This window comes from Coturnix japonica, chromosome 38, assembly GCF_054131305.1.
Source record: "Coturnix japonica strain WE chromosome 38, WE-NBRP24, whole genome shotgun sequence".
NCBI lineage: Eukaryota > Metazoa > Chordata > Aves > Galliformes > Phasianidae > Coturnix > Coturnix japonica.
Window position 1 is genome coordinate 2,223,880 of NC_140700.1, and position 12,971 is coordinate 2,236,850.

Below are 12,971 nucleotides of genomic sequence, written 5' to 3' on the forward strand. Positions count from 1 at the left end.
GCTGTGCTGCATTATAGGCTTGGGGGAAGGGCACAGGGTCAGTCCCAGCACCATTCAATAAGACACTGTGCAGCCCTCAGTGCATTTCTGCCTCTCAGAGTCCCTTAAAATACAATATATCAGCAAAGAACATGGCAAGGAGAAAAGCTTTGACTGCTCTGGACAAGGAAAGTCAACCCTTGACTTATAGTCAAGAGACTAAAAGTCAAGTCAGTGCTGTTTCTGATTGTATTCGTCTAGAATCACAGAATTATCAAGGTTGGAAAAGACCTAGAAGATCATCTAGTCCAACCATTACCAATACTGCCCAGCTAAATCATATTCATCAACACAACATCCAAGCGTTTCTTGAACACTCCCATGGTCAGTGACTCCACCACTTCCCTGGGCAGTGCATTCCAATGCCTGACTACCCTTTCTGAAAAGTAATACTTCCTAATATTCAGCCTGAATCTCCCCTGACGCAGCTTAAAACCATTCCCTCTAGTTCTATCACTGATTACATGAGAGAAGAGGACAACCCCCAGCTCACTACAACCCCCCTTCAGGAAGTTATAGAGAGCTATAAGGTCTCCCCTGAGCCTCCTCTTCTCCAGGCTGAACAATCCCAGCTCCCTCAGCCGCTCCTCGTAAGCCCTGTGCTCCAGACCCCTCACCAGCTTTGTTGCCCTCCTCTGAACACGTTCCAGGGCTGCAATGTCTTTCTTGCAGTGAGGGGCTCAAAACTGAACACAGTACTCAAGGTGCGGCTGCACCAATGCCAAGTACAGGAGGCAATTACCTCCCTGTTCCTGCTAGTAACACTGTTTTTGATGCAAGCCAGGATGCTGTTGGTCTTCTTGGCCACCCGGGCACACTGTCGGCTCATGTTCAGCCGAGGATCAATCAGTACCCCCAGGTCCGTTTCCTCAACACAGTCCTCTAGCCACTCTGCCCCAAGCCTATAGCGCTGCCTCTAGGTTTGGAGCAACTGATATCAATTAAAAGAGAACAGCAATCAATGCAGATTAATTAATCCTGATACTAATAAGATTCAGCTGCCTCTTTGGTTGCATCGATACTTGAAAATGCCTTGGACTATGAGAGTCATCGTTGCTATCTGAGAACTGGATCACAGTGTTGCTCTTTAAATTAGAGTTCTTATGAGGTAATTCTGACACATGGGAAATATAATTGTACCAGCACAGGACAAGAGCTATTGCAAATATGGCTGTTTCCAGCTGTACCCAGCACAGCTGCTCATCCAGCAGGTTGATAACATTGGTGCCATTTGTTTTCTAAGACATCCCAAAGTCCTCCAGTAAATCTATTACACAATGAGCTCCATGTCTCTGCTCAAAGCTGGTGAGACAGAGGAGGCAGTGCTTCACTGCAGGGCTCTCAGTGATACCAAAATGCTGTGATGCTGAGTGCTCCGTGATGGTCCAGGTGAGGGATGTCCCAGAAGATGCTGAAGGGTTGCAAGGATTGAAGCAGCAGCCTGTGGTTTAAGAAGCCCCAGGTTAATTGCTCATCTTTTAATGAAGCCTACATGTGGATGGGCTTGTTGGGCGCAGTGCTGGGGTGTGTTACCCTTTCTTTGCTCCTGCTATGGTGGGGTAATGGTGGGGAAAAGGGGCACCCAGGGCTTGGTTGCCCTTCACGGGGTGGCACCCCACAGCCTGATTCTGCTCCTGCTTTGCTCCCCATAGGGATGGATAGGACCTCTGGGCAGGTCCTTTCTGCTATAGGGGCTGTTACCCCAAGGAAGCTCCTGCCCCCAGGAAGGCTCCTGCCCCACAAGTGAACTTTTTACCCCCTCAGTATTAATCCTTACCCCCAGGATCCTACATAGACCCCCATATCAATGAGGGAGGGGTGTGGCCATATCAGGGCGTGGCTGTATGGGGCGGGGCCAGACAGGGACGGCGACGCAGGGGCGGGGCGGGCGGCGGGAGGCAGCGGCGGCGGCGGCGGCTTCCAGCGACTTCGGCGCTCGGTGAGTGCGGGCGGGGCCGGGCCCACGCCGCCCCGGGGGATGCTCAGCTGTGTGCGGGGCAGGGCAGGGGATGCTCAGCCTCCATTCTGCATCTTCCACCCGGTGGGGCTGCACGGAGGAGCTTTCCTCGTTTTGTCATCCCGAGGGATGCTCTGCATCCCCCCTGGGGCTGGGCCGGCTGGGCTTAGCTCCCCGTTGTTACCCCCGGTAGGGTTGGATCGGGGATGCTCTGCCTCGCTGTAGCAGGTGGGGATGCGCTGCCTCCGGGTGTTGCGGCTGGGGGAGCTTTGTTCCACCCCGTTGCTGCTTGGAGGGGGGTCTGTGAGTCAGGGATGTGCTGAGCATCCCTGTTTCCCTTGGACAGAGGCTGGGTCTGGGGCTGTCATCCTCACCGTCGGGATCTTCTGTCCATAGGCCGGGAATCTGAGCCCAGGGGTTGCTGTGTCCCCCATAGATGGGGGCTGCCTGATCCCCACTGGATGTGTGGGCAGGAGGGGTGAAGAGGTGGCCAGACCTCCTCCAAGCTGCAGGGTTTTTTGGGGGGAAGGGCAGTGATTCCTGTAACCCTGAAATAGGGAGTTTTCTGCTTTTCCAGCTGCTTTCTGCCCCAGGCAGCCCCCCACTGTGGTCCCAAGCTATCCCTTTGCACTTCTGACTCCCATTTCCCATTATGGGTGGACATGCTGACAAGAACAGTCCTTACCTGTGGCCTTCTGCTCTAATTTCCATGTGCCATGTCCTCCTGCCTCCCTCAGTGTTGTCTCCAGCCTGCAAGCATCCACTCAGGTCTGAATCAGCCCTCGAGCATCCACCCAGCACTGAGCCTGGGGCTGGACCAGCTCATGGACAAGCTCACAGGGATGGTCCTGAGCTCAGCACCGGGTGGATGTTCACTGAGCCTGGGGTTGGATCAGCCCAATGAGCAGCCAGCCAGCCTGGCTGCCTCCAGCTGTGCTCACACTGGTTCCTATTCTCCTGTCAGTCGGTGCTGTCTCAGTACAGCCATGGCAAGCTGCCTCCAGACACTGTGATTTCCTCCTGAATAACACCAACCCTTCAGGGCTTCATTTATCCCTCAAATTGCATCATTATAACCGCAATTGGCTTAGGAAGATAGGTTTTGTTAAAGCTGTACAAAACCTTCTGGGGACGCCCCAGTTTTGGCCAAGTAGGTGCTGGCAAAATATTCTCTTAAGCTCATTTTCCACCATCTGCTTATATGCTAGAATGAGGTTCTCCTGGTGGGTTTGACACCATGGCACTGCACTGTGAGTTGGTACAGAGGCAAGGTGTCAGCTGGAGTTTGGTACCTGGATGGTTGTGTCTGTGTGGTCTGGGAGCTTCTTGCTTGTGGTGCTGCCTGTAGAGATGGAAAGCTGGTATCTTTGTGGCTCCAGTGCTCTGGGAGTCGTGGATATCTCTGCTCTTGATGATGCTCCAGCACATACATCCCTGTGGGCATCTCAGGAGGGTGATGGCTGGGAGGTGGGACTGATGTCCAGGGTCTTCCTGGAGATTTGTCAGGGATCTGCAGGAGAAGGTGGCTGGTGCTGGTGCCCGTTGATACTCAGGTACGAGGACGACTTTCCAGCATCAGTGCAGTCTGTGAAGTAGTGAAATGGTTCAGAGCCTTTTGCTACTCGGAAAGTTGTGCTGATATAATTGGATTTTAATTTGGTCTGTGCTGTGGTCAAGCAGGTTAAAATGCTTGTGGGGACACTGCAAAGCTGTCAGTTTTGGTTGCATAGTGAGGACACCCAAAGGGATGAAGTGGGTTTTCATCTCACTCTGTCATTTTTTATGCAGAGCTGTGCTGGAAACAGCCCTGCCTGCCCCTGTGCTGCACCACAGTGCAGTGGTTTCAGTCCTACAGATGGAGGCATCCTAGAAACGGGTGCCCAAACTTCTCCAAAGGAATGAAGGGCCTGACTGTATCTCATCAAAGTTGCCTTTCCTTTCCTGAATCTCCATCCTGGTGCTTTAAATCAGCTCCCAGGTCACTGTCTCCAGTGCAGTAATCCTGCAGGACTGACAAGGCTGGAATTTGTCTCAAATGCAGCTATTTTTTTTCCAGCTCCCATTTTTCAATCTCTTCCACGCTTCTCTTAGCAGCTGTAAAGATGCACCGGCTGGGTGGCTGCCTTTAATTGCATTAAAAAAAGAAGAAGAAAATAAGCGACAAATGAGAGCTCTTTTTCCTCATCCTGCCCATTGCAAATGATTTCCAGGAGAGGGCAGTTCCCAGGTCGTTCTGCTGCCTGATGTGGTGCCTCCCTCCCCTGCAACCTCCTCAGCAGTGAGCAGCTGGTTCCTTTGAATGGGAACGTACAGCAGGGAGGGCATTCAGCATTCAAGAGAGAGAAGCATTGGACAGGGTGCTGTGGGCCAGCCTGGGGGAGAAGGGATCTATCTCACATTGCTGTTCATCTGCCAAGCATGCTGCTGGTTTAAAGCTTTGGTTTCACCCTTTCTCGATAGAAATGAGTTGTCTTCATAATTACAAATGGGTTTTACCTTTCCTGCTAGTGTCATCTGGGATGTGGATAATGTGCTGGGGCAGAATACATGCGCTGTGGTGCCAAGAAGGTTCAGTAGCCAAGAGGCAAGGGCTGGGCTGGGCATTGGGTGGTGGGATTGTAGGAAAGGGGTGATGCTCAGCCATAATGCTGCCCCATTGCTTACCTCCTCAGGAGCCTTGTGAGTATGCTGCATCCTGGGATGGAGCCTCTCCTGCCAAGCCTGGCCCTTCAGGCTTCCAAAATGAGCAAGGGTGTTTATAGCCTTGCCAAGGCATTAACATACGTGTCATAAACCTGATCCAAAGCCCTTAATCTTCCTGGTGGTGCCTGGTGCTATTCCCTATCCAAGAACTTTTGGTGCCAGGGGTTGTAGGCAGTGAGGAGAAAGATGGGCTCATACTAAGTTTACACCCTCAAACATTCAGTTAATCTTCCCTGTAATCCAGTGCCTGGCAGCTGTAGTCACTAACCACATCTCAGCCTCTTTCTGATTTCCCCCCCCCAAGCGTATTGCAGGAAGGAGTGAGAAAAGGTCCAGAGGTTATTTTTGGCTGTGGCAGATTTATTCACACTTTGATCAGCCAGGAGGGGAAGTTATTCTGGTCCCCAGCTGTCCCACATACACATGGGTACCTTGTGAGAGTGTGATTTCTCCAGGTGAGGTTGTGAGATGACATTCTCAATTTGGGAGTGATCTCATAAAGCACCTGGATGGCTCAGTGGGCTGTGGAGCCTGCCATGGAGTTCAGAGCAACCAGAGCTCCACAGCCAAGGCATACAGGTCTGTGCTTTCTTGTCCTTTGGGGATGGGTCCAAACCCAGCATCCCTGAGGTGAGATGGAGCACCATGCCTTGAAATCCTAGTGCCATCCATGGGAGAACCTGACCAGGTTGTGTGTTTGCCCCATACCTGGGCTTGGGTAGCACACTGGGCAAACCTAAAGCCCCTCAAGCACCCATGGCAAACAAAATGATGGGGACTGCTTTCCCACTTGGAAGAGTTGGTGAGAGGAAGTCCTGGAGATTCCCATCTGCCTGGGGACAGTTGCTGTCCTTGCTCCTCATTGGCAGTGCAGTGTGCCTGCATCTTTGGGATGCTGAGGGCAGAGCAAGGGCTCTATAGCCCCTAATCACTGAGCACAACAAAATGGCTTATCTTAGCCCTATCAGCATTTAATGGTGAGCTCTCCTGACCAGCAGGCTCAGCTTTCCTGATAAAAGCTGTCTTGTCTTCCACTCCAGGTCCAGAAAGGGTTTGCTTTGTCCATGCTGTCTGAGATCCATGTGTGCTCTGTCCTGAGGCAGAAACAGCCTTGGCTGAGTGCTGCCAGCATGCTTGGGACCAGTTGGAATCCTCTTTAGCAATGGGTTGAGTTTTGAGCTCTATTATGGTTGCTGCAGAGGTGCAACATCAGGGACGAGCTTCCCCTCCTGGCCCCTGCTTTCCCAAAGTGAGACGCCTCACAGCACACAGAGCAAAAGGAAACATGTTCATTTTACCCCGAAGATTGACAGAGCCGTTGCATTATGTTAACACTGGAGCAGAATTTCACCCTTTGTAGTGTAACAGATGTCCTGTACCGAGCCATGCAGCAATATATATTAAGAAAAGAAAGAAAAGGTGGCTGTACAATAGCCAAGTCATTTGAGAATTAAAGTGCTGGTATTTTTAGGCAATGGAGTACGTGTGGGAGAGATCTCAAAGTGCAGGCTGATGCCATTTGCTGCAGGGCAGTTAGAATTAGATTTATTGACGACGTGTGATTTGAAAGCAACACCGGCACTCATGAAGAGCCTTGCAGTGATCAGCAAAGCTGGGGCTTATTTTGGTTTCATTTTAGGAGACAAAATGTCTTTATATACATGTAAACACAAAGGAGATGGGGAACGATAGCCATTTCTGCTTGCAGAGATGCTCTGATTGCCATCTCCAAAAATGATCACTGCAAAACTCTTGTAACTAAATTAACTACAAGCAGATGATCAAATGAAAACCCTTTATAAAACATATATATATGGCAGCCCCAAAGCAATGGCAGCAATCCAGTGATTATCATCCAAGTTTTGATGCTGGGGAGGAGGGAAGAGAAATATCTCCATCAAGCAGCAGCTATGGCACACGTGGGGGTTTGCCTGAGCTCCTCCTCCCCAAAGCTGGAGGTGCTGCAGGTCGTGCTCAGGTGATCTGCAGTCTCCCTCTGTCACCATCAGCTTGGGCTGAGGCTGATCCACTGGGAGAAGGAGCTTCCAGACATACATGGTGCATCTGGGAGGACTCGTGGGTACAGGATGAGTGCTGGTGATGCTGGTACCCAGAGCAGGCTGCAGCTGGTGCAGACTGGCAGCTCTGGGATGATGCTGAGATGACAGCAGCCACTGTGACAGCTTTGCTGTCTCCATATCATGCTCTGAAGGTGTCTGAGTTCAGAAGAGTCCATCCCATGTGCAGCCGCAGCTCCCAGCACCCTGCCTGCCCCGACCTTGCTCTGACAGGGAGATGTGTGCTGTTTGCTGGCTGCTGCACTTGTTCTCTTCTGCAAAGTGAATGCTGTCAGATTCAGAGCAGCTCTGGCCGTATTGCATGCATATTAAAGCAGAGTTGAGGAGAGGCTCTGCATGTGTGTACCCGCTTCCAGCACTCGCTGGGTGGGAGTTGGCTTTGTGCATGGCAGGGTCTTTCCTTGGGGGTGTTACCCACAAACACAGCTCACAGGGAAGCAGCAGAGAATGATGCCAAGCAAGGAAGCTGCAGTGGGGAGTCTGAGCCACTCCTGCCTGCAGATCTCCTCGCTTCGCTGCCTGCAAGACACCAAAGAGGCTGGGAAGGGCCAGCTCATCTCGGCAGCACGAGCAGGAGAGGGACTTTTGTGTCTATGCTGGAAGAACCAGAGCAGCTCTGGCTGAGCATCCTGGGCTGGAACTGCCTTCACTCCACTGCAGGAGCCAGAGAGCCCGCAATGCTGCATGACACTGATCCAGCCCACATGCTGCTCTCCTTGGCCATCGGCCTGAATAGCTGGGGCCACATGAGGCCACGCTCACCTGGTGTGGGCACCAGCTGGGGCTCTGCACAGCTGTGTGTGCTACAGCTCAGCTCCTGGGGCTTCATCCCACTGCTCATGGGGAAGCTGGAGGGACTGCTCGATTTGCTTCTCAGCTTGTGATTCCAGTAGATGTGGGTTTCTGGCTGTGCTGATGGTGACCTGAGAAAGCAATGTAGCAACCACACACGGAGCAGGAACATCACGTTATGGCAGTGGTATAGTCCAGGGCTGGCGGTGCTGCACAGGATGCCTCAGAGCACAGAGACACTCACAGCAGCTTTGTAGGGCTCATTGATCCACATGGCTCAAGGCTGTGATGGGGCTCCCCATGGCTGCTGCCCTCTCCAGCTCACTGCACAGCCCCATGCATGCCTCCAGAAGTTGGCTTTGCCATAGGCACTGTATGGCTGTCAGGGACCAGCAGAGCCCTGCTTGGATGCTTCCTCCACATCCCACTCACTCTACAGCTGTTCAGCTTCTCATTGTATCCCCGTCCTCATCGCTCATCGTTTCTCCCTAGATAAAGGCTTTTTAATAACATCTGACATCTCAGACATCATTTCCTTTCTTCCACTCCAATTTTCTTCCTCTTCTTCATAACTAGGAAGCCTTTCTTTGTCCCCAGCCAGAGGGGAGGTGTCTGATATTGCTGCTGTTATCATATTCCAGGAGGTTTTATCAGGTTAATGAATATCCTCTCTCTTTTGTGTCACTTCCACTCCCATCTTCTTTAGCCCAGTTTCTCAAGGAAATGAAAGGGCTCATGTTAGCGCAGCCTCTTCCCTCACCCCACTCACTCTCAAGCATGATGGTCTCATAACAAATCCAATGGGATAGGGAGCTCAGAACTCTCCCAGGCCTGTGGCCACAGGAGAGGTGGGCAGACACAGGCAATGCCTGGCCTTTGCATTCCCAGCCTTGTCAGCTGGGAAACAGGCTGCATCACCCAGCTGCTTTACTGCCCAGTTGCTTTGTGTGTTCAGGCAGAAAAGGACGGCTGCTGTAGCCTCACAAAAATAAGGCATTAGGCTCATTTTGAGGGACCCAGGCTGTGTTTCCAGATGCAGACTCATGCGTGGCTGTGCTCGAGGGCTCTTCTTGCAGCAGCAAGGGCTGCAGCTGGTTTAAGCTGCTGTGCTGTGAGCTGCAATGCCAGAGGAGCCAGAGATTCCCCACTGCAGCCTCAGCTCCCATTGCAGCAGGGAAAGGCAGCAGTGCTTCTCCAGAGACTGCTGCAAAATCCACTTCCCTGGCTGTAACATGGGAGTCACAGCACTACCAGCAAGGGAAATCCTGCAGCACCTGCAGTCAAAAGCTCACATGCTTTGGTAGAAAAAGTCTAAAGAGAGTCTCAATGTGTGGCTGGAGCTTTGTAGCAGGGGATGGTGAGCCACATGTGCACATCCTCTCCTTCCTTCACCTCTTATGGAGAGGAGGAATCATGTCAGGCCCTAAGGATCTTGCTGCAGCATGAAGATGCTCAGCTTGGGTCTTGCAGCAGTGAAGCAGCTCATCTTCTGGTGATTTAGTCAGAGTTTGGCCATTCTGTGGATGAGTTACTGCTCATTGGCACTACTAAGGCATGTTGTCAAGCTGTACTCTGAAGGTTTCACAATTCCACTTGTGCCTGGTATTTCTCTTTTGCAACCAGTGCTGCTGTTCCCTTCCAGCCTTCATCCTTGAGGCTGGAAGCCTTGCTGAAGCCTGGCACAGTTCCTGCCCAATTCCACTGCCCAAGGAGTCAGTCTGGCTTGCTCCCACCATCACCTGCATTCGCCTTGCCCCTGTAGTAATACCCAGCAGGGAGCTGGCTGGGAGGCTCCAACACAGGCAATAAATGGGGTCCTTACCCTGTCTCCATAGCTCCTTTCTCCTTGGGGATCACCAGACATACCGTCCCACTAGAAAGAAGTGGTTTAGGTTCCTACCTTCCAGTCTATCATTCTCTCCTTGAACTCCCCACCTGCTTGTGGTCTGCTGAGCAATAAGGTTCAGTGACAGGAGGACACCAGCAGTTGTTATGCCATCCATGGTCTTGCATCATGCAGGCACACAGCATGTGTTTTGGAGGTAGGCTTCTTAATCCACTGTGAGATAAAGATAAAGGCAGGTAAAGGGCTTGGTAGTAACCCCTGCTCAGCAGGTAGGTGCCTGCATGGCTTCTCTTTCCTGGAAGTTTCAGTTTTCCTTTGCGTTTTCCTGCCTCTTCCTTTAATGGCAGTGAGATGGGCACTGTAATTGAGGAGATCCCAGCTGAATAATCCACTGAGGAAGCTGCTAATTTGAAGACATGTCTGTAATAATTAAATCATTATCTGGAGGGAAGTAGAGAACAGATACCCAAAACGGGCCTAATTAAAATCCATACCCACGATGACTTGGGCCCTGGGCCAGAGCACATCATAGTCTGTTGGGGATGTCTTCATGTGTAATTGCTTTTCAGGATGTCAGTCCCACCAGAAAACCCATCTGCTCCTCTCCACAAGACCAAGGTTGACCCAGAAGCCTTCTTGCCTTATCTCAGGTTCCCCAGAGCACACTGAGCGAGAGGATGACCATATGCTTCGGATGGGGCATAGGGAATAGGGAGAGCCAATCTGTGAAGATATTCAGTTCTTGGGACTCCAGAACTAGATTCCTCCATGTCTCCAGAAGATTTGATCCTTATCTTCTTTCATCTCTCAGGCTTTGCAAAAGCCCTGATGTGGATATTAACAAGGTGAAACACAGCAGCAGGTTTCACTTCTAACAAGACAGCCTTGATCCACTGCGCAACAGCAGGGAAGAGATTACAGCTGTCCAACCCAAACCCCATCCAAAATCTGATAAGGTGAATTGGTGTATTTCCCTGTGCAGACAAGTTTGGGAGCTCTGTCTGCCTGTTGGGTGTGCATATCCTGGTCACTCATCCAACGTCCCCACACCACACAGTAGATAAAGGTCACCTCAGGTGGGCTGATGGCCACAGGGAACATCTGAGCCTGGGAAGGTCAGAACAGAGCAGGGTGCTGGAGCCACTTCTGCTTGGATGAGCATCCCACCAACCTCTGGCACATGTGTTCCACTTGCCTGGAGGGACTGCAGCACTGCAATGGTTACATACATCCTGGTGACAGGATGCTTTGGGATGTACTATCCCCTAGGCCAGTGGTTAATGGAGCTGGGCAGGAGTAGCTGGCTCCACTTGCACCAACATCAGCAGGAGCTGGACACTGTAGGAGGTTCAGGATCCAAATCCATACTATAAACAAGACTGAAGCTTAAAGCTGCCTGCAAATGTGGTAATTAAGCTCAATAAAAAGCATCATAGCGGCTGTGCTCGGTTTGTGTGTAGAAAGAGACTTGAAGGGAATAACATCTCTGGTCCTTGCTGGGGTGCTACTCCCAACCTTGCTGTGTTGGCCAGATACCACCATATTGCTCCCCTCATTCCTGAGGCTCCTTTTGTGTTATTATGGTGTAATACTACAAAAAAGCACAGCAAAGACAGCAGAACAGGAAGGCCCCGTACTGCAGCAAGCAAGGATTTACACAAAAGCAATAGCTAAAGGTACAGAAATAAAGAAGCCACTTACCTTCAGAGGGCTCCAGATACACAGGAATCTCCAACATTATCTGTTAGCTTACACTGCCAGCCCTTAAATGAGGTCTGGGGAGGGGTGGATCCTGTCTCCAGCCCTTCCATCACTCAGGTACATTGTAAGCACCTGAGCTCACTTGGGTTGGCCCTACCTTCCCACCAGGTGTTTCATCACTGCTTCAAGCTGTGACTTAGCATTGCCACTACAGGCAGTCTTAAAACAGTTTACAGCATCCCACAAGCCCACTTCACTGTTGCCCCAACTCCACATGCATCCTTTCAGCTCATGAGCTTTATTGTGTTGCACGTGTTGAACAGAGAAGGTACCTGACATTGGTACCTTCATGCCCCCATCCACCCTCCATCCCTAGGATCTCTGGACAGAGCTGTGCTGCTATCAGTTCCTCCTGGACTCAATCCATGAGGAATGAGCTCCAAGTGGAGCTTTTCCCATGCTTGGGTGTTTTTGAGGTGCTCTGTGAGGTTTCTCTTGTGGCTAATAAGGATTGAGCTAATTCCTCTGTTCTTCTAAGGGATAACGATGTGTATTTCCCTTCTTGACTCAGTTCCCAAAGCACAGCACCTTTGGGATTTCAGAGGCATGGTGAGCCAGTGCCACAAGACATTTGGGTATGTGCAGGGGCCGAGTCACCACCTATAATTCCATCTTGCAAGAAATCAGGCTTGAAATGCACGGCGCTGCCTGGCTGGGGCTGGCACGTGGCCCCTGTGCTGTGCCTGCAAGCTATGTGCCAGCGAGCTCTGTCTGTGGGCTAATCGTGTTTAACGAAGAGGGTGGGTTGGAGATGTGTACTTGCTCAATGTAGGTTAGACAGAGGCAGACAGAGCTCCAGTGTCTGTGCCTTGCCCCTGGCCGCCTTTTAAATGTCACTGTCCTCAGATGTCCCCGTGTAGCTGCTTCTGCCTGTGTCACTTGCCATAAACCACAGGGATGCAGTGCCAGGAGCTGACACCCGGCTGCCTGCACCCCCTCTGCCTTGCAGGGCAGCCTTGAGGTCATTTCCATAGGGCTGTCCTTGTGCCCCGTTATCTTGGTGCGCGACTGCACTGAGCTGAGTGTGATGCTGGGTCCTGCTCCCCACCAAGGAGTGTCTGTAGCTGGGTGAAGGGTGGTTATATTCATTTTACCATCTGCAAATTGATTGAACAGCTTGCTGAAACAAAAGCTAGGAGGAGAGTGGTGTTAGCCTGCATTTTACATAAGGAAGGGAAAGCAGAGGGGATGAATACAATGGGAGCCCCCACATCCCTGAGTTACCAAAACTGTCCAATATGACTTTGGTTGGGGTCATCCAGAGCTTAAGCCACGATGTCAGTGTTGTTCTTGGTCAGGAAGAATTAAAATCTCCCATGTCTAGGAGAGTGGTGTCCTCAAGTACCTGGGGAAGCCCCTGCATGTAGAACGGTGGGCATGGGGAAGGCTTAGTGTCTCACTGCTTCTATCTCTGCTTGTGTGCTAAAGTGGCGGTGAAGTGCTGAGCGCTGGAGGCTTCCCGGTGGTGTGGGTCGTGCTCTTGGAGTGTTGCTTTCCCCATTCAAGTTGCATTGGCTGTGAAACCTCCCCCCCAAGAGTGAAATTGAGGGATGTGTTCCCAAGCCTGCCGCAGTCCAAACCAGAGCCAGCAGCACTGGGCACTTCCCCAGTCTGCCCGCTGCTAGTTCTGAATATGTGCCAGTAGTTCCCAAATTTCACATTAAAAGCCCAAGTTGCCACTCTGGCTCAGTAATTACCTCCCTGGGCTTTTCCTCAACATCACCCCAAATGTGCAGCCCATGCTCAAGGTGAGGATGATGCTCCTGGTTGTGTTGGGTTGTGTTTGCAGCTGGGT

At 51.5% G+C, this 12,971-nt stretch overlaps 1 protein-coding gene across 11 annotated transcripts in view; it reads left to right on the plus strand.

Annotated features, from left to right (window-relative positions):
- Nucleotides 1–1,901: 1,901 nt before the first annotated feature.
- Nucleotides 1,902–12,971, plus strand: part of PPFIA4 (PPFI scaffold protein A4) — a 40,897-nt gene continuing 29,827 nt past the window's right edge. For all 11 annotated transcript variants that reach the window (XM_085527282.1, XM_085527283.1, XM_085527284.1 and 8 more), the window contains exon 1: nucleotides 1,902–1,978. The gene's annotated coding sequence lies outside the window, so the exon portion shown is untranslated. The remainder of the gene's footprint in view (nucleotides 1,979–12,971) is intronic.